Raw genomic sequence first — 24,892 nt, 5'->3', positions numbered from 1 at the left:
CATAATGAAGAGAAATGCGTTTTTTAAATGGAAAAAAATCACACAGTGAAAATTTCAAAAGTTAGCTTTCATTATATTCTCAAAAAAAAAAAAAAGCTCATAAAATAGTAAACAAATATAATTGGAAGTATTTATTATTCATTCATTTTAAATATAACTAATGGTCCCATATGTAATTTTAATACTAATGGTCTTATATGATTGTTATATTAGGCTAAAACTCTTGGGGTAATTTTAAGTGACAAACATATGTTAGGATGAATCATTTATTTCATTTCAAAAGGACTAAATTCAGACTCATTTACACAGAAGGTTTTTTGGCTATAATTAAAAGTGAAATGTTATCTGAATAATTTCTAAAGTAATTTACAGTTATAAAAATAAAATCATTAACTTTTATATGTACAATATTCATTTACTATTTAAAAATATACATATTTTTGTATAATTATATGTATATATGTAACCATGCATATATAACTATAATGTAGCTTTAAAAACTATATATATATAGCTTTAAAATTATAGTTTTCTGAAAAATGGGACAGAATTTTTTAATTGTTAAAACATTTTCTATATGCAATAATACCAAAAGTAGAAAATACATTAAAATGTATAGATATAAACACAATAATGAATTTCTCAGGTGGCACTAGTGACAAAGATCCTGCCTGCCGATGCAGGAGACGTAAGAGACGTGGGTTTGAACCCTGAGTCAGGAAGATCTTTGGAAGAGGGTGTGGCAACCCAGTCCAGAATCCCATGAGAAGCCTGGCAGGCTATAGTCCATAGTGTCGCAAAGAGTTGGATATGACTGAAAAGAGTTAGCATACACACACACACACACACAATAAGACCAAAAATAGAAAATATATTAAAAACGAAAGTATCCATGGAAAGGTTTCAAAGTAAATAATCTTAGGTACATACACGTGTTTCACTAAAGGCTGTAAGAACTTTCTTAGATGAAAATTGTTAGAATCTTTTGCTCTCAGGAGAATATCTGTGTGATTTTTTTTAATAAATATATTCTCTGGATTTTTACGATCATACCCACCAATTTTATGCCAATTTGGCAACATATGCGCCAGTTTCTCCTTAAGCACTTAAATACCAAGGATGAGTCACGGGTAGGGATTCAGAAAGAAGACCAAAAAATTAACTTCAAAGAAACTCACTGGAATATATATCAAAAGAATTCTAAAACTTGTAAGCATTCACTACTTCATTTCAATGCAATCAAGTAATAATTGAGGCTCTTCTCTGAGTCTGTACTTGCTGGATGCTTTAGGAGAAACAAAAGTCATACTTTTAGAGCTTTCGTGTTTCCCTTGTAAAATTCCTTTAGCCTGAAAATGCTGATAATTACAATATTTTCTCTGTATAGCAACTGGAAATTTGTTTCTTTGTTGATTAGTCCTCTGCTAGCCCTGCTGATATGTCAGGACTATTGCATCATCAAGGCTGAGATCAAAAAGAAAGAAAGAAAGTGTATAACCAGGGACTTCTCTGGTGGTCCAGTAGTTAAGACTTTGCCTTCTAAAGCAAGAGGTGTGGGTTCAATCCCTGGTTGGGGAGCTAAGATCTCAGATGCCTCTTGCCCAAAAAGCCAAAACAGAAAACAGAAGCAATATTGTAACAAATTTAATAAAGACTTCAGTGCTAGCCTATTCTCAACACTGTTGTGAGAAAATCTGCTTAAAATTTAAATTAACTTATAAACCACCACCACCACCACCCACCCCACCCCTTCACCCCCAATTAAAACCTTCCCACAACCTCTCATTTCATTCACAACAAAAGGCAACATCCCTACAGTGGCCTGCAAAGCCCTACCTGATGTGGCCCCAGCTACTCTCTGAGTTGTCTTCCTTGCTTCCCGCTCCCTCTACTGGGCAAGTCATTCAGGACACTTCATTCTTTCAAGCAAAGCAAGCCTGTTCTCACTCAACATTGGGTAGTTGTTTTGCCCTCTGCCTCACATTCTATTCGGTGAGTGTGCGTCTCTCTCTGACTTTCTCCCATGTCTGTATGTAAACATCAATCCTTCACTGAGTTCTGTATGTAAAATAATAACAGACCTCTTCCTACCTCATCCTCATTGATCCTCACAGAAGTCAATCACCATGGTTTGCAAGAGCATTGACTCTTATTTCTTCCTTCTTTGTAGTTTGCAAAAGGACTATGAGCATTCTGGACAGAAAAAAAAAAGAGGAATTTTGAAGACTTTGGGTCAGCCAGAACTAGCTGTGTCCTGGGTCAGTGGAGCTGGGAGGGGGAGAAAGAGAGAAATTGGCTGGGGGTGGGGGGAGGGGTTTAAATGAAAAGATTAGCAGGAGGAGACATGGTGAGAAGCTTGACTTTCTTTCTAGCTGTGATGAGTATTGTACATTTCGGATTTACAAGGTATAAATGTATTATTGAAAGATCATCTTATTGTGTAAAAAAAGGATGGAGAGGAGTATATCAGATATTTTGTGGCTCTCCTTACCCACTTTCTTCCTTGTCTGTCCTGGAAGGCTGATCATTATACAGAATATCAATCAGACCCTCTGGCCTTCTCCTTCCCGTTAAATTCAGCAAATGGGAGGATTAAGAAGGAGAGATCAACTAGGGAAACCTTACTTCTGACAATATGCCTGCTGAGCTGAGGTTTGACAGCCCCCAGGTTCTTCTACCCAAATCCTCAGCCGATGTCAGGAGAAAGCCTCCTACAGTCACTGCTCATGCTGGGCTGCAGTGACCACCCCCTTGCCCTGCCCACTAGGACATGGGAGTGGCCTTAACACGCTTCATCATTCCTTGTTGGTTCCTTCACCACAGCCACATCTTGTCACATGCCATCTCTTTCCTGCCAGGGTCCTGACAGCGGGTACATGGAAGTGAGTTAAGAAACAACTGACAGGGGCTTCCCTGGTGGTCCAGTGTTTAAGAATTTACCTTGTAATGTAGGGGGTGTGGGCTGGATCCCTAGTCTCAGATCCCTAGGGATCTGAGAGCCCGCAGGCTGCCCCTGTGCTGCAACTACTGAGCCCCTTGCTCTGGAACCCACACAACTAAAGAGTCTGTACATTTTAATGACAGAACACACTTGTTGCAAATAAGAACCAATACAGCCAAAACAAACAAACAAAAAAAAAACCAGTCTGGAAGAGAGGTAGGTTAGACTATTAATTTGATGCAAAAGTAATTGCAGTTTTGCATCATTGAACTTCGCCACTTGATATTGGAATACTTTCTTAAATAAATGTTTTTATGTTGTACATCATTTTAATGCTCATTTATTGTCTTTTTTGCTAATAACTTATTACTTGCTATTTATTTTATATTTATTTTACACTACGGAAATGATGTTAGACAAAAAGCAAATTTGAGTGATTTTTTAATTCAAGTTCAAAATGAGTCATAAAGCAGTGGAGACAACTCACAACGTCAACAACACATTTAGCCCAGGAACTGCTAATGAATGTAGAGTGCAATGGTGGTTCAAGAAGTTTTGCGAATTGGAAAGGTGAACAAACTTGGTATGTGAGTGCCTCACGAGCTGCCTGAAAATCGAAAAAATCATTATTTTGAAGTGTTGTCTTCTCCTTTTATACTCAACAACAATGAACCATTTTTTGATCAGATTATGACATGGTGCAATGAAAAGTGGATTTTAAACAATGACCAGCAAAGACCAGTTCAGTGGTCGGACTGAGAAAAAGCTCCAGAAATGCTTTGCAAAGCCAAACTTTCACCAAAAAAAAAAAGTCATGGTCACTGTTTGGTGGTCTGCTACCAGTCTGATCCACTACAGCTTTCTGAATCCTAGCAAAACCATTACATCTGAGAAGTATGCTCAGCAAGTTGACGAGATGTACCAAGAACTGTGATGCCTTCAGCTGACATTGGCCAACAGAATGGGCCCAATTCTTCTCCAAGACAATGCTGACCACATGTCACACAAGCAACACTTCCAAAGTTGATGAAATTGGGCTACAAAATTTTGCTTCATCCACCATATTCACCTGACCTCTTTCTTGCCAACTGACTTAACACTTCTTTAAGCATCTCAACAACTTTTTGCAGGGAAAATGCTTTCACAACCCACAGGAGGCAGAAAATACTTTCCAAGAGGACCTTGAATCTCCAAAGATAAATTTTTATGCTATAGGAATAAACAAGCTTATTTCTCATTGACAAAAAAGTGTTGATTGTAATGGCTTCTATTTTAATTAATAAATATGTATTTGAACCTAGTAATAATGATTTAAAATTCACTGTACTAAACTACATTTACTTTTGTCCCAACCTAATAACATAGTGTCAGCAGAGATAAAGATGAGTGTGAGATATATTTTGGAGGTAGAATTGGAGGGCTTTATAATCTAGTCAAGGCTATGGTTTTTCCTGTAGTCATGTATGGATGTGAGAGTTGGACTGTGAAGAAAGCTGAGCGCCAAAGAATTGATGCTTTTGAACTGTGGTGTTGGAGAAGACTCTTGAGAGTCACTTGGACCACAAGGAGATCCAACCAGTCCATTCTAAAGGAGATCAATGCTGGGTGTTCTTTGGAAGGAACAATGCTAAAGCTGAAACTCCAATACTTTGGCCATCTCATGCGAAGAGTTGACTCATTGGAAAAGACTCTGATGCTGGGAGGGACTGGTGACAGGAAGAGAAGGGGATGACAGAGGATGAGATGGCTGGATGGCATCACCGACTCAATGGACGTGAGTTTGAGTGAACTCCTGGAGTTGGTGGTGGACAGGGAGGCCTGGTGTGCTGCAATTCATGGGGTTGCAAAGCGTCAGACATGACTGAGTAACTGAACTGAACTGAATAGTTGGAAATGGCAACCCACTCCAGTATTCTTGCCTGAAAAGTCCCGTGGACAGAGGAACCTGGTGGGCTACAGTCCATGGGATCCCAAATGAGTCAGACATAACTTAGCGACTAAAGAACACCATCAGTCACTAGAGGACAAAAGAAAGAAAGAACTCTGAGGTTTGTGCTTGAGCTTCTGGCTGGACTGTGGAGTCATAAAGAGAGGGAAACCAAGATGGTGGAAACAGTAGGGAGGAGGAAAAGATGGAGAGTTCCTTTTGACATGCAGAGCTGAAACTGCCTCTTCAGCAGAGAACTTGAGTGCCGTTAGTGCCAGAGGGACTCTAGAGCTGGATAAAAGTGTGGATGTTATCAGCATAGGCGGGATGTTTAACATGAGACAACCAGAAAGGGGTAACTTTAGAAGAAAGCAAGGGTTTAAATGAAAAAGTATCCAGACACAGTCCCTTTCAAAAGTGGGAAACTCAAACCATTCAAACCTTTAGAAATGGAGTAGAGAGGAGAATTCAGCAAAGATAATTGAGAAATATCTCAATTCAAAATATTCAAAAAACAAAGATCATGGCATCTGGTCCCATCACTTCATGGCAAATAGATGGGGCAACAATGGAAACAGTGACAGACTTTATTTGAGGGGGGCTCCTGCAGCCATGAAATTAAAAGATGCTTACTCCTTGGAAGAAAGGTTATGACCAACCTAGACAGCATATTAGAAAGCAGAGACATTACTTTGCCAACAAATGTCCATCTAGTAAAAGCTATGGTTTTTCCAGTAGTCATGTATGGGTATAAGAGTTAGACTATAAAGAAAGCTGAGCACTGAAGAATTGATGCTTTTAAACTGTGGTGTTGGAGAAGACTCTTGAGAGTCCCTTGGCCTGCAAGGAGACCCAACCACTCCATCCCAAAGGAGATCAGTCTTGAATATTCATTGGAAGGACTGATGCTTAAGCTGAAACTCCAATACTTTGGCCACCTAATGCAAAGAACTGACTCACTGGAAAAGACCCTGATGCTAGGAAAGATTGAAGGCGGGAGGAGAAGGGGACAACAGAGGATGAGATGGTTGAAGGGCATCACCGACTCAATGGACGTGAGTTTGAGCAGGCTCTGGGAGTTGGTGATGGACAGGGAGGCCTGGTGTGCTGCAGTCCATGGGATCGCAAAGAGTCGGACATGACTGAATGGCTGAACTGACTGAATTGAGAAATATGGTGTATGGAGGTACTCAGGACAGAAGCAGAGTGTGCAGTTCCAAAGGCATGGAGGCATGAGGGCGTGTTCATTGAAAATAATTTTACTTTAGGTGTGGCGTGAAGGTTAAACAAAAAAGCTTTCATTAGCATCCCATCCAGCTCATTAGAGACCTAGTCTGAGGAGAGAGGATAGAATAGCATCTAGTTTAAAAAAAAAAAAAAAAAAAAAAAAAAGCTCTTTTGTGTTCATTTATGTATTATTTTTTCATAGTTTAGGGTATATTTTTCTTGACACCATCTAGGCAGTCTCACTGGTAGGATTCAGCAGGTCAATTCCTTGCCCCAAACACTATATATTTATTTATAAGTATCTATTACTACCACATCTTAATTGAATTATAAGGCAAATTTTACTTCACCAGCAGAATAAAAATAGCCACAAAATAAATTACAGATGTTCAAGATGGCATAACAATGATGTGCTGTCATCAAAAATCCCATTCCAAAGGTTTCAAGTCTGTCCAGAGACCTTTATTATTTTTTTCCACTGCCTCACTTTAATAGTGACTATTCCAATTTTGCATTTATAATTTTTTTAAAGCTTTAGCTATAATAGTTATATGGTCTCTTTCACTGATGAGTTCTACAAAGTGTTTCTATTTTTTAAAAAATTCCTTGTTATCAGGTGAATATACAGATCATTTGGGGGGGGGGGAAATGCCACATTTATTTTTCAAGAACTCTACTTCTTTCTCTTCAGAATTAAATTATTCCACCTTTTTCAATATTAATGTTTACATCACCTTTCTTTTGCAGATAATACCTAATCAGTAACATGATCCTGTCTCAATATTAAGATAAAATTTAACTATATAGTTAAGAAAAGCTTGGTAAAACCAAAATAAATTTGATTTGTAGAAGTCATTTTTAAGCTGCATTTTATTATAAACATCATACAAGACATTACTAGTTATCCTATTTTTCAGGTGAGATTTTTTTATGTGACATTTCTCAAAGCAGTATAACTAACACGATTTATATAAAATCATCCCTGGCCTAGCTCTAATTTTTCCATTCTATGTTTTAAGTGGTGTTTGTTTGTTTGTTTGTTTGGTTTTTGATGTGTCAATTGCCTTAGTCCTTAAGAGAGTCAAACAAAATTAAAATGCAAACTAACTGATTAAGATTTTTTTTTAATCTATATGAAAATGAATGCATTGAGTCAAGACATGGACAGATGGCTATTGTAGTAATTAATTAAAACATGGATCTGTTTTTTATGTTTAGATAAACAACATCCCAAAGACACTTGTAGCTCTCAAGCATCCTTCCCAGCTTCAAAATTATATTTAAATAAACCAGAATATAAACAGATTAAAAATGAATGATTCCAGCTGGGACAATGCAATGAAAAAAGACCAACTCTCACAATAAAAACAAAAAAGAGATTTGATTTAATATCAAGCTTTACCCATTCACTCTTAGAAAAGTCAAATTTTGTTTGCGTTACCTTTTTCACAAGTAAGATAAATGAGAAACTGCTTCTTTCTATTTCAGTAAGGGGTTTTTTGTTTTTGTTTTTGTTTTGTAAAGGAGACTTTTTTATTTGGTTTGGTTTGGCTAAACTGAAGAAATATGAAGTACAGCTTAAATTAGCGAGATATGTGATGACAGGTATTTGACTGAATATGTCCTGAAAATTTCCAGGCATGATGGACTATACACTTTAATTTTAATAAGGTGTCAAATTTCTACAGTTTGGATTTGGTTTTTCTCTAGGGGAAAAAGAACTGATTATTCCCTGGTATCAATATAAACTCTGTGGATCACTGGTATAGGAGTAACTTATGTTTGAATAGTTCATCAGCTTGTACAGAAATTGGAAGAGAACACCCTATCTGATCACTCGCATGACATAACTTGGAAATTACATGTACCTTATATAAATATTTTATTTAGTTATGCATTTTTCATATTTATCTATATGAAAATGAATGCATTGAGTCAAGACATGGACAGATGGATATTGTAGTAATTAATTAAAACATGGATCTGTTTTTAAAATAAAATATTTATTTTTTAAATAAAAATAAGATAAAAATAAAGCACAACTTTATTTTTGTCTTCTACCACCTACTTAAAATTTATTCAGTGGAAAAAGTTTTCTCTGCTGGAAGACAGAATTCTGGCAGGATCACTTTTCTGGTTAACTTGGGGGTAATAGAAAATCCTACAGTCACTGTAAATTGTAACCAATCTTGGCTCCTATTGTATTGTCAAGACTGATGTATTAAACAATATATCCACCTGTACTCAAAGAATAGACTTTTCCCACATCCTAGCTAGTGTATGTTTCCCTTCAGGGAAGAGTGTGCTTTCTCTTCTTTTCCTAACTTTTTTTCAGACATATATCAGATTTACAGAAAAGTTGCAGGATAAAAAAAATCCCTTATGCCCTTCGTTCAGATTTCACAAAGGCTAAAATGAATATTTTACCATATATGTTATTCTATTTTCTCTTTCTACATATAATTTATTCCTGACTGTGTGTGTTAGTCAGTCATATCTGACTCTTTGCCACCCCATGGACTGGGACCAGACTCCTCTATCCATGGGATTCTCCAGGCAAGAATACTGGAGTGGGTTCCTATTTCTTTCTCCAGGGGATCTTCCTGACTGAGGGATCGAACACAGGTCTCCTGCATTGCAGGCAGATTCTTTACCATCTGAGCTAAAGGGAAGTCCCAATTTCTTCCTGAACTGGCTGAGAATAACTTGTAGCCACCATGCTTCTCTAGCCTCAGATATGTTAGCATATATTTTCTAAAAACATGAACTCTACTCAATACTTTGTAATGACCTATCTGGGAAAAGAATCTGAAAAAGAGTGGATATATGTATAACTGAGGCACTTTGCTGTAAAGCAGAAACTTAACACATGGTAAACCAACTATACACCAATAAAAGTTAATTAAAAACAAACAAAACCAAACAAGGCTGTTCTCAGCTCACGGACATAGTGAGCAGACTTGTGTCTGCTGAGGGGAAGGGAAATTGTGGTGGGATGGTTTGGGAGTTTGAAATTAGCAGATGAAAATTATTATATATAGAATGAATAAACAACAAAGTCCTATTGTATAGCACAAGGAACTCTATTTAATATCCTGTGATAGTGAGAAATAATTTGAAAAGGAATGTATATCAGTTCAGTTCAGTTCAGTCGCTCAGTCGTGTCCGACTCTTTGCGACCCCATGAATCACAGCACGCCAGCCCTCCCTGTCCATCACCAACACCTGGAGTTCACCCAGACTCACGTCTATTGAGTCAGTGATGCCATCCAGCCATCTCATCCTCTGTCATCCCATTCTCCTCCTGACCCCAATCCCTCCCAGCATCAGAGTCTTTTCCAATGAGTCAACTCTTGGCATGAGATGGCCAAAGTACTGGAGTTTCAGCTTTACCATCAGACCTTCCAAAGAACACCCGGACTGATCTCGTTTGGAATGGACTGGATGGACCTCCCTGTGGTCCAAGGGACTCTCAAGAGTCTTCTCCAACACCACAGTTCAAAAGCATCAATTCTTCGGTGCTCAGCTTTCTTCACAGTCCAACTCTCACATCCATAAGGACCACTGTAAAAACCATAGCCTTGACTAGACGGACCTTTGTTGGCAAAGTAATGTCTCTGCTTTTGAATATGCTATCTAGGTTGGTCATAACTTTCCTTCCAAGGAGTAAGCGTCTTTTAATTTCATGGCTGCAGTCACCATCTGCAGTGATTTTGGAGCCCCAAAAAATAAAGTCTGACACTGTTTCCACTGTTTCCCCATCTATTTCCCATGAAGTGATGGGACCGGATGCCATGATCTTTGTTTTCTGAATGTTGAGCTTTAAACCAACTTTTTCACTCTCCACTTTCACTTTCATCAAGAGGCTTTTGAGTTCCTCTTCACTTTCTGCCATAAGGGTGGTGTCATCAGCATATCTGAGGTTGTTGATATTTCTCCTGGCAATCTTGATTCCAGCTTGTGTTTCTTCCAGTCCAGCGTTTCTCATGATGTACTCTGCATAGAAGTTAAATAAGCAGGGTGACAATATACAGCCTTGACGAACTCCTTTTCCTATTTGGAGCCAGTCTGTTGTTCCATGTCCAGTTCTAACTGTTGCTTCCTGACCTGCATATAGGTTTCTCAAGAGGCAGGTCAGGTGGTCTGGTATTCCCATCCCTTTCAGAATTTTCCACAGTTTAATGTGATCCACACAGTCAAAGGCTTTGGCATAGTCAATAAAGCAGAAATAGATGTTTTTCTGGAACGCTCTTGCTTTTTCCATGATCCAGCAGATGTTGGCAATTTGATCTCTGGTTCCTCTGCCTTTTCTAAAACCAGCTTGAACATCAGGAAATTCACAGTTCACATATTGCTGAAGCCTGGCTTGGAGAATTTTGAGCATTACTTTACTAGCGTGTGAGATGAGTGCAATTGTGCAGTAGTTTGAGTGCAGGTGGCTGCGACGGGCGCACTAGAGTGCAGGCGGCTGCAACGGGTGAGCTAAAGCACGACCAAGAGGAGCTACCCCACGTCCAAGGTCAGGGTCAGAGGCCGGGAGGACCCCATGCCCGAAGGGCGGCAGCCAAGAGGAGTTACCCCACATCTGAGGTCAGGGGCAGCGGCCGAGAGTGCCAGACTGTGACAGCGCAGGAACCGCCAAGAGGAGCTACCCCACGTCCAAGGTCAGGGGGACGGCCGAGAGGAGATACCCAGCATCTGAGGTCAGGGGCAGTGACGAGAGGAGTTACCCCGCGTCCGAGGTCAGGGGCAGTGGCCAGGAGGAGCTACCCCACGCCCCCATGCCCAAGGCCAGGGGTAGCGGCCAGGAGGACCAACCCCACACTGTGGCTGTGCGGGCACAGGAGGCCCTAGAGGAGCTATCCCACGTTGAAGGTCAGGAAGGGCGGCGGTGAGGAGATACCCCTCGTTCAAGGTAAGGAGCAGCGGCTGCGCTTTGCTGGAGCAGCCATGAAGAGATACCCCATGCCCAAGGTAAGAGAAACCCAAGTAAGACGGTAGGTATTGCAAGAGGGCATCAGAGGACAGACACACTGAAACCATACTCAGAGAAAACTAGTCAATCTAATCACACTAGGGCCACAACCTTGTCTAACTCAATGAAACGAAGCCATGCCCATGGGGCAACCCAAGATGAGCGGGTCATGGTGGAGAGATCTGACAGAATGTGGTCCACTGGAGAAGGGAATGGCAAACCACTTCAGTATTCTTGCCTTGAGAACCCCATGAACAGTATGAAAAGGCAAAATGATAGAATACTGAAAGAGGAACTCCCCAGGTCAGTAGGTGCCCAATATGCTACTGGAGATCAGTGGAGAAATAACTCCAGAAAGAATGAAGGGATGGAGCCAAAGCAAAAACAATACCCAACTGTGGATGTGACTGGTGATAGAAGCAAGGTCCGATGCTGTAAAGAGCAAGATTGCATAGGAACCTGGAATGTCAGGTCCATGAATCAAGGCAAATTGGAAGTGGTCAAACAAGAGATGGCAAGAGTGAATGTCGACATTCTAGGAATCAGCGAACTGAAATTGACTGGAATGGGTGAATTTAACTCAGATGATCATTATATCTACTACTGTGGGCAGGAATCCCTCAGAAAAAATGCAGTAGCCATCATGGTCAACAAAAGAGTCTGAAATGCAGTACTTGGATGCAATCTCAAAAACGACAGAATGATCTCTGTTCGTTTCCAAGGCAAACCATTCAATATCACAGTAATCCAAGTCTATGCCCCAATGAGTAATGCTGAAGAAGCTGAAGTTGAATGGTTCTATGAAGACCTACAAGACCTTTTAGAACTAACACCCAAAAAAGATGTCCTTTTCATTATAGGGGACTGGAATGCAAAAGTAGGAAGTCAAGAAACACCTGGAGTAACAGACAAATTTGGCCTTGGAATACGGAATGAAGCAGGGCAAAGACTAATAGAGTTTTGCCAAGAAAATGCACTGGTCATAACAAACACCCTCTTCCAACAACACAAGAGAAGACTATAACACGAACATTACCAGATGGTCAACACTGAAATCAGATTGATTATGTTCTTTGCAGCCAAAGATGGAGAAGCTCTATATAGTCAGCAAAAACAAGACCAGGAGCTGACCGTGGCTCAGACCATGAACTCCTTATTGCCAATTAAGAATTAAATTAAAGAAAGTAGGGAAAACCACTAGACCATTCAGGTATGACCTAAATCAAATCCCTTATGATTATACAGTGGAAATGAGAAATAGATTTAAGGGCCTAGATCTGATAGATAGAGTGCCTGATGAGCTATGGACGGAGGTTCGTGACATTGTACAGGAGACAGGGAACAAGACCATTCCCATAGAAAAGAAATGCAAAAAAGCAAAATGGCTGTCTGAGTAGGCCTTACAAATAGCTGTGAAAAGAAGAGAAGCAAAAAGCAAAGGAGAAAAGGAATGATATTAACATCTGAATGCAGAGTTCCAAAGAATAGCAAGAAGAGATAAGAAAGCCTTCTTCAGCAATCAGTGCAAAGAAATAGAGGAAAACAACAGAATGGGAAAGACTAGAGATCTCTTGAAGAAAATCAGAGATACCAAAGGAACATTTCTTGCAAAGATGGGCTCAATCAAGGACAGAAATGGTATGGACCTAACAGAAGCAGAAGATATTAAGAAGAGATGACAAGAATACACAGAAGAACTGTACAAAAAAGATCTTCATGACCCAGATAATCACGATGGTGTGATCACTGACCTAGAGCCAGACATCCTGGAATGTGAAGTCAAGTGGGCCTTAGAAAGCATCACTACGAACAAAGCTAGTGGAGGTGATAGAATTGCAGTTGAGCTATTCCAAATCCTGAAAGATGATGCTGTGACGTGCTGCACTGAATATGCCAGCAAATTTGGAAAACTCAGCAGTGGCCACAGGACTGGAAAAGGTCAGTTTTCATTCCAGTCCCAAAGAAAGGCAATGCCAAAGAATGCTCAGACTAGCACACAATTGCATTCATCTCACACGCTAGTAAAGTAATGCTCAAAATTCTCCAAGCCAGGCTTCAGCAATATGTGAACTGTGAACTTCCTGATGATCAAGCTGGTTTTAGAAAAGGCAGAGGAACCAGAGATTAAATTGCCAACATCCGCTGGATCATGGAAAAAGCAAGAGAGTTCCAGAAAAACATCCATTTCTGCTTTATTGACTATGCCAAAGCCTTTGACTGTGTGGATCACAATAAACTGTGGAAAATTCTGAAAGAGATGGGAATACCAGACCACCTGACCTGCCTCTTGAGAAACCTATATGCAGGTCAGGAAACAACAGTTAGAACTGGACATGGAACAACAGACTGGTTCCAAATAGGAAAAGGAGTACATCAAGGCTGTATATTGTCATCCTGCTTATTTAACTTCTATGCAGAGTACATCATGAGAAACGCTGGACTGGAAGAAGCACAAGCTGGAATCAAGATTGCCGGGAGAAATATCAATAATCTCAGATATGCAGATGACACCACCCTTATGGCAGAAAGTGAAGAGGAACTCAAAAGCCTCTTGATGAAAGTGAAAGTGGAGAGTGAAAAAGTTGGCTTAAATCTCAACATTCAGAAAACGAAGATCATGGCATCCGGTCCCATCACTTCATGGGAAATAGATGGGGAAACAGTGGAAACAGTGTCAGACTTTTTTGGGGGGGGGGCTCCAAAATCACTGCAGATGGTGACTGCAGCCATGAAATTAAAAGACGCTTACTCCTTGGAAGGAAAGTTATGACATCTAGTCAGGGCTATGGTTTTTCCCGTGGTCATGTATGGATGTGAGAGTTGGACTGTGAAGAAGGCTGAGCACCAAAGAATTGATGCTTTTGAACTGTGGTGTTGGAGAAGACTCTAGACAGTCCCTTGGACTGCAAGGAGATCCAACCAGTCCATTCTGAAGGAGATCAGCCCTGGGATTTTTTTGGAAGGAATAATGCTAAAGCTGAAACTCCAGTACTTTGGCCATCTCATGCCAAGAGTTGACTCATTGGAAAAGACTCTGATGCTGGGAGGGATTGGGGGCAAGAGGAGAAGGGGACGGCAGAGCATGAGATGGCTGGATGGCATCACTGACTCAATGGACATGAGTCTGAGTGAACTCCGGGAGTTGGTGATGGACAGGGAGGGCTGGCGTGCTGCAATTCATGGGGTGGCAAAGAGTAGGACACGACTGAGTGACTGATCTGATCTGATCTGATCTTGAGCATTCTTTGTCATTGTTTTTCTTTGGGATTGGAATGAAAACTGACCTTTTCCAGTCCTGTGGCCACTGCTGAGTTTTCCAAATTTGCTGGCATATTCAGTGCAGCACTTCACAGCATCATCTTTCAGGATTTGTAATAGCTCAACTGGAATTCTATCACCTGCACTAGCTTTTTTCATAGTGATGCTTTCTAAGACCCACTTGACTTCACATTCCAGGATGTCTGGCTCTAGGTCAGTGATCACACCATCATGATTATCTGGGTCATGAAGATCTTTTTTGTACAGTTCTTCTGTGTATTCTTGCCACCTCTTCTTAATATCTTCTGCTTCTGTTAGGTCCATACCATTTCTGTCCTTTATGGAGCCTATCTTTACATGAAATGTTCCCTTGGTATCTCTAATTTTCTTGAAGAGATCTCTAGTCTTTCTCATTCTCTGTATTATGCATGTGTAACCACAGATGGTGACTGCAGCCATGAAATTAAAAGACGCTTACTCCTTGGAAGAAAAGTTACGACCAACCTAGATAGCATATTCAAAAGCAGAGACATTACTTTGCCAACAAAGCTCCATCTAGTCAAGGCTATAGTTTTTCCTGTGGCCATATATGGATGTGAGAGTTGGACTGTGAAGAAGGCTGAGCGCCGAAGAATTGATGCTTTTGAACTGTGGTGTTGGAGAAGACTCTTGAGAGTCCCTTGGACTGCAAGGAGATCCAACCAGTCCATTCTGAAGGAGATCAGCCCTGGGTGTTCTTTAGAGGAATGATGCTAAAGCTGAAACTCCGGTACTTTGGCCACCTCATGTGAAAAGTTGACTCATTGGAAAAGACTCTGATGCTGGGAGGGATTGGGGGCAGGAGGAGAAGGAAACGACAGAGGATGAGATGCCTGGATGGCATCACCAACTCAATGGACATGAGTTTGAGTGAACTCTGGGAGATAGTGATGGACAGGGAGGGCTGGCGTGCTGTGATTCGTGGGGTCGCAAAGAGTTGGACACGACTGAGTGACTGAACTGAACATATATGTATATATGAATATATATGTATCACTTTGCTGTACAGTGGAAATGAGCACAACATTGTAAGCCAACTATTATTCTTCAATAAAACAAAATTTTTTTAACAAGGCTGTTCTCATATAACTTTAGTATTATTTTCAAAATCAGGGTAATATCGATGCAACACTATGATCTGCTCTACAAACCTTATTCAAATGTTGCTAATTGTCCCCATAACATCCTTTATAGTAAAAGAAAATCCCAGGTCTATTTAGTTGTCTTGTTTCTTTAGTCTTCTGAGGCTCCCCTCAATATCCCAACAATTTACGACTAGGACTACTCTCATAGAGCAGTGACTACTTTATAGTCTAACAAAATTCTATGCAACCTTCAAAAGAATCAAGCTTATCTATTAAATATAAGCTTATCTATTAAAATAAATGATTACACTTCTGATTACAAAGTGTCCAGGCCTCTCTTCTTCAAATTTAGAGAACTCCCCTCTCTCCAGGAAGAAAAAACACAATTCCACTCAGTCCCTACTCCAGTTCATCCTGAATGTTTAGATGAAGTGAAGTCCAGTCCTTGGGATTCAGATCTGGTGTTATGTGAACTAAAAGCAAAGAAAAGTTGTCATTTTCTCTGCTTTTCCACAGATACCAGTTCTCTATTTGTTCACAAGAACAAAATATTTCCAATGAGAGTTCCCTCCAGAATAGTAACAAATCAATCTAATCAACTGAATGTGATTTATCTAAGGTTCTAATTAGAAATCTCTTCTGTGTCTCTTGGATTCACCTTCTGGAAGATTCTTTCTTGTCCATTTTCTTCCTTGACCACAACCGCAGTAATTGTTGAAGGCACATTATTTTGGGTCACTATATTCTGAGGCTTCTAGAACTTTCACAGTGTGACTTGCTCATGCAAAAGTGGGTCCCTTGGAGCTCTTTTGATGCTAGAATAGTTACAATTTTTGTTGCTACTGTTTTGCTTAGATTTTTTATTTCTTTAGCAAACTAATTCTCTAAAAAATGTAGTAGGCTTTTACCCTATTTGCTTCTAGGTGCCAGTAGGCACATTAAAAGTATTTTTCTCACACGTGATTCCTGAATGTGATTTACTTGTTTGCTTTGCCCCATATCTTTTTCTCTCAACATAATTATGTCTGTGTACTGCTATGAAACATGTCACTTTTCCCCTGTTGGATTCAAACAAGGCATGAACTCCACATTGTCTTTCTACATTTTCACTAACAAATTCTCTCTCTTTATATATAAACATTCTATGGGCCCTATTTCCATCTTTTCTTATTTCATTAATGAAGTCCTTGGAGTATTAATTACATGTCAACTCATAAAAGTATTTTTCCTAACAAACAACGAAAAATAGTTTTCGACTCAGTTTGTTCTATAACCCAGTTTCTCTTTCTTAACATTTCACACTGTGAAATTTTATTCATCTTTTTATAATTCATTTATTTTTTTTATTGAAGGATAATTGCTTTACAGAATTTTGTTGTTTTCTGTCAAACCTCAACATGAATCAGCCATAGGCATACATATTCATGTTTAACCTCGCCAGTTTTCTGCCTCCCCAGGGGATACCCAGGGCTTGAGAGAAGTGGCGAGCTCTGTGTCCAGCACACAGAGGCGCTCAGCATTTACATCCTGGATTAGCCCATGGATATATGAGCGAGAAAAATGTGCTTTAGGCAAAACCTGTGGCACTGTGTTCCAGAATTATAATTTTTAATGCCTCTTGAGCCATTACTTTTTAAATGGTTAACAAGAACAGTACATGCAAAAAAAGAAAAAAAAGAAAAATGGGAAGACAATTCTAGCCAATCTCAAAGTTGTGTGTTTATTTTCTGAGTCATGCTGGAACACTTGACATGGGGCAGAACACTCTCTCAGGAAGAGTAAGGCATTAAGCAGATGAGTACCTTGCCCATACATTCTGCCTAGGAAACTCATTTCAAATGGAACTCAAGAGTCTCCTTAACTTGTTCCTTCTAGTTTACCACCATAGTGGCTTACTGTTAGCACTGTAAGAAAGCCCAAAGCAGCCTCCTTTGTATGGAAATTTGGCAGAAACATATGAACTTCTTAACATCACAGTTGTTTTTTTTCTTTTAATTTTTATTTTCAGTACATTAAATTTACTCATAAAATCATTCTAAAAATGTACAATTTTTAAACAAAGTAGAGTAAGTACAAGAATAAAACGTGTGTGTGTGTGTGTGTGTGTGTGTGTGATTCAACCATGTCCGACTCTTTGTGACCCCTGCCAACTCTTTGTGACCCCATGGACTTGTAGCCCACCACACTCCTCTGTCTGTGGAATTCTCCAGCAAGAATACTGGAGTGGGTTGCCATTCCCTTCTCCAGGGATCAAACCCAGGTCTCCCACATTGCAGGCACATTCTTTACCATCTGAGCCACCAGACAAGTCCAGAATAAAACATAACTCCCCCCAAAAACAGAATACTTGAAATTTGCAATTCAAAATCAAATTAGCAGAATATTAAATATTTACAAAACTATATCTTTTAAAATATGTTACATTAATTCTGTAGAATTTACATAAAAGAATGGCTCAAATGGGAGAATTTTACTTCATTCCTAAAAAGAAAATATGTCCAATAGAAGCTGTGAAGATTCTTGAGTACACAAGGTCTGTCAAAGCCTGTCTTTGTGAATCTAAGAACTTTACATGTGTGAGGGGTTTCTTTCAACAACAGGCTGGAGTGGCTGGTCCATGGGTTCAGAAGAGGCTCGGTTAATGAAGAGTCCCAAGGTTCTTGGGAATATCTTTAACCTCAAAGTTTTTAGGATACTGTCAGAATCAGTAATAAACCAGACATCCTAACCATCCAAAGAAGATACCAAATTGAAAAATCTTAGAGCACTTCTATGAGGATGCAAATGCATACTGAAGTACACTACATTTTAGCAAGTTAATTAGAACAGAAAGGTTAATATAATATTAACATACTCTGCTGCTGCTAAGTCACTTCAGTCATGTCCGACTCTGTGTAACCCCATAGATGGCAGCCCACCAGGCTCCGCTGCCCCTGGGATTCTCCAGGCAAGAACACTGGAGTGGGTTGCCATTTCCTTCTCCAATGCATGAAAGTGAAAAGTGAAAGTGAAGTTGCTCAGTCATGTCTGACTCCTAGCCACGCCATGGACTGCAGCCCACCAGGCTCCTCCGTCCATGGGATTTTCCAGGCAAGAGAACTGGAGTGGGTTGCCATTGCCTTCTCCAAACATACTCTAGTATTCTTTTTTTTTTTTTTCCCCAAAGAAGACATACACAGGGCCAATAGGTACATGAAAAGATGCTCCACATCACTAATCATCAGAGAAATGCAAGTCAAAATGACAATGAGATATCACCTCATACCTGTTAGGATGATTATCATCAAAAATACAAGAGGCAGCAAATGTTGGTGAGAATGTGGAGAATAGGGAAACTTGTGAACTGTGTAGGAAGGGAATGTAAATTGGTACAGCCACTACGGAAAGCAGAATGAAGTTTTCTCAAAAAAAGAAAACTACCGTATGATCCAGCAATCTCACTTCTGGGTTCATATCCAGGAAAATGAAAATAGGATTATCTGCACCCCATCTTTACCATATGGGGTTATTCTAGGTAGCCAAGGTACAGAAACAATCTAACTGATGTGGTATATATATAATTATCCACAATGGAATATTATCCAACTATTCGAAAAAAGGAAATTTTGACATTTGCAATAATGTGGATGGATTTTCAAGGCATTGTACTAATTGAAATAAGTTAGACAGAGGAAGACACATACAGCATGGTATTACTTATCTATGAAATAAAAAAAAAATCCAAGGTATAAAAAGAGTTGAACAGTAATTACTAGGGGCTGGGTGGGTGAGGGAAATAGGGAAAGACTAGGACAAAAATATGTAGTTTCAGGTATAAGATGAATAAGAAAGACACAAGCTCTGAGGCTCCAATGTATTACGTGGTGACTCCAGTTGATAACATGTATAATTAAATTTAAATGTTCTCACCAAAACCAAAAGCAAATGCAAGCAAACAAAATACTTTAGAACATGTAAAAACTGTAAATACCATCCAGAGAGAAATTAATAAAATGTAATATATTCATACACTTGAAAACTACAGGATCACTGGAAGTTTAAGGAGGAATGAACTGCTGTAAATGTCTCACAGACGTTAAGCAGAATGAAAGAATCCAGACACAGGAGTACTTATGTGAAGTTCAAAGAGAGCAAAACTAATCTATGGTGACAGGAGGTGGAGTATTTGGGGTTGCCAAATGGAAAGTGTTCTGTAGTCATGTTCTAAAATATTAGGCTGAGTGTAAAATGTACTGAGCTGAACATTTAACATTTATGCACATTACTATAGATATGACATAACTTAATGAAAAAATAGAGTTAATCCATGGATGACAGAGTATATATGTTAACCCAACATTTCTTGTCAATTCTGTATTCAGATTAATTTGCACTGCCACAAGCCATTTCCATCTGCATTTCATAAACACTTTCAGGCTTGGTTTCTCCTCTTTCTACCCCAGTTAAGTGTAGGACATCTACTTGTTAACTGCCGTTCTGCTGTTTTATGACCCAGCTCTGTTTTCTCCGGAAACTTCTTTCCAGTTCCAAGCAATAAGGAGCACGTGGAGTGTTGAATAGTCTGAATTAATTTGCCTACAACCAAAGCATCACTTTGAAGTTCAAAATCCATTTGAACCATCAAACAATTCTGCACCAACCAAGGAGGATGATTTAAATTACAGCAGAAACCTAGTTCCAGGGCAGGAATAGAGACACGGGCATAGAAAAATGACAACGTGGGGAAAGTGGAGGGTGGGATGAAATAGTATATTAGGTTTGACATGAATATCCTACCATGTGCAAAATAGATAGCTAGTGGGAAGCTGCTCTATAAAACTGGGAGCTCAGCTTGGTGCTCTGTTATGACCTAGATGGGTGGGATGACCTAGATGGGTGGGATGGAGCAGGGGAGGGTGAGAGGGAGGTCCAAGAGGGAGTGGATTCATGTATACATATGCAGGAGACGCAGGAGACATGGGTTCGATCCCTGGGTCAGGAGGATCCACTGCAGTAGAAAATGTCAACTCACTCCATTATTCTTAACTGGGAAATCCCATGAACAGCAGAGATTGGTGGGCTACAGTCCATGGGGTCGCAAGGAGCTGGACACGACTGAGCATGCATAGCTGATTCATTTCATCATTCAGCAGAAAATAACACAACACTGTAATCAATTACATTGTTTTTTGGTTTTTTTTTAGGAAAAAAATTGCAGCAGAAATGGCAAGGAAATTCGTAGCAAGGAGATGTGCTAGAGAGAAAGCAAATCTAATAATATCTTTCCTTCTCTTATTCCAGAAGTACCAGATTAAAATGATTACTAATGCCTTTGCTACTCAGATACTCACACTTCAAGGGACCAAGGAAACCATGGATATTAGCACAGGCTTTTCTTATGAATAAGAATACAGTGTGTTTTGCCTTTACTTACTTGAAGACAAATATATAGAGACTAGAAAGATTAATACCATTCAAGAAGATTACAGAAAATGCAATTTTGAAGCATAGATTAAATTTATAAATAAATTATATATTTTGAGGGCAAAATGGTTGTCTTATATTGGGCTGCTGTAACAAGATACCATAGATTGGATGGTTTAAAAAAAATAGAAATTTTTTTCCTCATAGGTCTGAAGACTGGAAGTCTGAGATCTGGGTGGTGGCATGGTGGCTTCTCTGCCTCATGGCCTTGTGAAAAGTAAGAGAGTTGTCTTTTCTTCTTCTTATAAAAGCACCAGCCTACCCATTCTAAAGGAGATCAGCCCTGGGTGTTCTTTGGAAGGAATGATGCTAAAGCTGAAACTCCAGTACTTTGGCCACCTTATGCGAAGAGTTAACTCATTGGAAAAGACTCTGATGCTGGGAGGGATTGGGGGCAAGAGGAAAAGGGGACGACAGTGGATGAGATGGCTGGATGGCATCACCAACTCGATGGACGTGAGTTTGAGTGAACTCTAGGAGATGGTGATGGACAGGGAGGCCTGGCATGCTGCGATTCATGGGGTCGCAGAGAGTTGGACACGACTGAGCGACTGAACTGAACTGGACTGAATGACTGAACTGAACTGAACTGAAGTGTGACCTTGGGCTTCCCTTATGGATCACCTGGTAAATAATCCACCTGCAATGTGGGAGACCTGGGTTCCATCCCTGGGTTGGGAAGATCCCATCTGAGAAGGGAACAGGTACCCACTCCAGTATTCTGGCCTGGAGAATTCCATGGCCTGGAATGGGGTTGCAATGAGTCAGACACGACTGAGCTGCTTTCACTCTATGTGACCTTGCGTGCCTGCTAAGCTGCTTCAGTTGTGTCCAACTCTGTGCAACCCTATGGACTGTAGCCTGCCAGGTTCCTCTTTCCAGGAGATTCTCCAAACAAGAATACTGGAGTGGGTTGCTGTGCCCTCGTCCAGGGAATCTCTCCAGACCAGGGATCAAACCCGAGTCTCTTCAGTCTCCTGCACTGGTATGCAGGTTCTTTACCACTAGCGCCATCTGGAAAGCCCCTGTATGACCTTGCTGCTGCTGCTGCTGCTGCTGCTGCTGCTGCTGCTGCTGCTAAGTTGCTTCAGTCATGTCCAACTCTGTGCGACCCCATAGATGGCAGCCCACCAGGCTCCCACGTCCCTGGGATTCTCCAGGCAAGAACACTGGAGTGGGTTGCCATTTCCTTCTCCAATGCAGGAAAGTGAAAAGTGAAAGTGAAGTCGCTCAGTCCTGTCCGACCCTCAGCAACCCCATGGACTGCAGCCTTTCAGGTTCCTCCATCCATGGGATTTTCCAGGCAAGAGTACTGGAATGGGGTGCCATTGCCTTCTCCCGACCTTAATTAGCCCTAATTAACTCCTAAGAATCCTATCTCTAAATATAGATGTTTGGGGGTTAGGATTTCAATATATGAATTTTAGGGGGATATAAATCAGTGCATGGCAATAGTCTAGTAGTTAAGGGTGGGCACTCTGGAGTTACAATAACATACTATAATAGGGGAGCCTGGTGGGCTGCCATCTATGGGGTCACACAGAGTTGGACACGACTGAAGTGACTTACCTTACCTTATAATATATAATAAAAATAATAAATTTCAAATCTGATATACCATCTCCTAACTGTGACCTTAAACTCTCTATGATATACTTTTCTCATCTGTAAATCAGATAATAGTAACAACCCTATAGCATTATTGTAATATTTAAATGAATACAGAGATGCATAGCAGATAGCAATTTATTCAAGATATAATTGATCTATAACACTGTATTTTTTAGCTGTGCAATATGATTTGATATGACTATCTATTGCAAACTGATTACCACAAATTTCATTAACATGTATCTTCCCACAGTTACTTTTTCTTATGGTGAGAGCTTGTAAGATCTCATAAGATCTACTCTCTTAGCAACTTTCAAATATATAATAAAATATTGTTAACTATAGTCACCATGCTGTGGATTACATCCTCAGGACTTACTTATCTTCTAACTGAAAGTTTATGTCTTTCAGTTATAAAGATCACTCCTTTATAACTCCTTTCAGCTATAAAGATGGCTCCCTTTACCCGTTTTACCCAGCTGCAACCCCCATGCCCTGCCATTGGCAACCGCCAATCTGCTTTATATATCTATGAATTTTTGAGATGCACGTGTGAGTGAGATAATGCAATATTTGTCTGTCTGATAATTCATTCAACATAATTCCTTTAAGGTGCATCTATGTTGTTGAAAACAGCAGGCTTCCCATCTTTTATGACTGAATAATATTCCATTTTGTATGCATGCAAATGTAGTCCATGGGGTCGTGAAGAATCAGCCATGACTTGGCAACTGAACAACAGTGAATGCATGCATGCATATATATATATATATATATATGCATGTGTAAGGTGTTTCCATGCTTGGCTGCTTTAAATAATGTTGCAATGAAGACAGGATATACCAATATCTTTCTAAGATAGATGATAATTTAAAAACAAATAGTATTTATTATTATTACTAGGTCACATTGCAAGAGTAATTCTCCTCCATATGGGATAATCTTTTTTTAATATAAATTTATTTATTTTAATTACAAATAGATTGGATGAGTCAAAGCGCTACTGAATAGAATTTTTTTTCCATAAAAATTAGCTTGTAGAAATGCAGCAAAGCTAATATAGCAGTAGTTCTCAGCTTTATGTCAGACCAGAAGAATATGGAAATTTGACATAAATGCAAATTCTCGAGCCCATACCAGATGGAATAAAGACAATTTTTAGGGGTGAGGTTCAGTAATCAGTGTTTTAGCATATCCTCCAGGTAATTTTTTCACACACACATACACACACACACATTAATGTTTGAGAATCACTGAAAAATAAGTAAGACAGCCCTGTGAAGAAGATAACCCGCACAGAGGGAAAACCTTCATCAAGAGGCAATCTTTGATGAATCTTTGGCCTGGAACATTGAGCCTTCTGTTACTTTCACTGTTGAATCAATGAAATTGAAATCCATGTTTTACTGTAAATACAAAAAAACAGTAAACTATAAAATAATTCACATAATTTATGCCAGTAATGAATAGAAGAAATATAGAAGGCTATAGGCAAAAATTACACTACTAGTAAGGTGGTTTTGTTTAGCATAAAGGCTTTTGAATCAAATCTGCTTCAGAGACAGCTCTGTGAATTCTGCTATCTCTGCTGAAATCTCCAGGATTTGTCTTTTTCTAAAAAAGGAAAGGTCACATGAGGAGCTCTACTGCTAGAATTTATGCAAGCTGTTTATGTTCCAGGCTAAGCCCTTGAGGTCAGCTTCATTTGATAACCCAATTGTGCAAATACCTGCTTGAGAATCGGAGACATTTTTGCATAATCTTACTTGATCTTTCCCTTTGGCTTTGCAAATGAGCATCACTGTATTTCAAAATGGCATTATGTCATTTTTCAGTTGGAGTTCATATTGACTGAAATTACTAAATGAAAGACACCAGGCTGAAGTCCAAGTTATCATCTGCAGTCATAGTTTCAAGGCATTAAAAATGAATAAAATGGAGTGAAGGCAATAAGCCTATTTCACAGATGAGGAGACAGAATGGATCAAAAAATTCCTCTGACTTGTCACAGCTGAACATGAAAGTCAAGAAGTGGGTCAATGTACATATGAGTCTTGTCCAGAAAACTCTTCACCATTAATTCAACTTCAGCAATTACTTCTCTATTCATTACTCATGCCCAGCCTAAGGCCATGGTTATAAAAGAATCTTCTCCCAGTAGTTAGGGGTGAGGAGCAAATAAGTGAGTAGGTCAGAGGGAGAAGAGAGTTAAGAGGGAAAAAAGTGAAGGTGAGAGGAAATCTTTAACATGAGACATCCTTAATATCCTAGAATTCATGAAATGCTTTATTTTGTATAGTTGTGATGGAATCTTCAGACCATAAACTAATTGACAAGAAGTTTATGCAGTTGCCAACCATTCAATG

This window comes from Bubalus bubalis, chromosome 2, assembly GCF_019923935.1.
Source record: "Bubalus bubalis isolate 160015118507 breed Murrah chromosome 2, NDDB_SH_1, whole genome shotgun sequence".
NCBI lineage: Eukaryota > Metazoa > Chordata > Mammalia > Artiodactyla > Bovidae > Bubalus > Bubalus bubalis.
Note: the sequence above shows the minus strand (reverse complement) of the source record.